Source organism: Acanthochromis polyacanthus, chromosome 13 (assembly GCF_021347895.1).
Source record: "Acanthochromis polyacanthus isolate Apoly-LR-REF ecotype Palm Island chromosome 13, KAUST_Apoly_ChrSc, whole genome shotgun sequence".
NCBI classification, from domain to species: Eukaryota; Metazoa; Chordata; class Actinopteri; family Pomacentridae; genus Acanthochromis; species Acanthochromis polyacanthus.
In genome coordinates, this window is record NC_067125.1 from 38512713 (window position 1) to 38513047 (window position 335).

Below are 335 nucleotides of genomic sequence, written 5' to 3' on the forward strand. Positions count from 1 at the left end.
TTATAAGATCAGGCTTGTTTGAAATTTTCTTAAAATTCCCAAAACTCCTGAAGTATCAAAGCAATAAAGCAATGTTAGCAATGTTAACAGAACATTTGGGTTAAATGACAGTCCCAAACAATTACATGAGAACATGTTTCTACATTCTGATTAGTTTTAACGCCTAATGGTCAACGCATCATCTTCTTGCTGATCCACACAAAGCTTTTCCTTCTCCCTTCTGTCGGACCCTCACAATGAAGCAAATTTCTCCCTTTCCTTCTTTTCCATTATCACTGCTCTTTTTGCAGTGTCACCGGCAGTCAAGCCCGAGATACAGCATGTGTCTGTGTGCA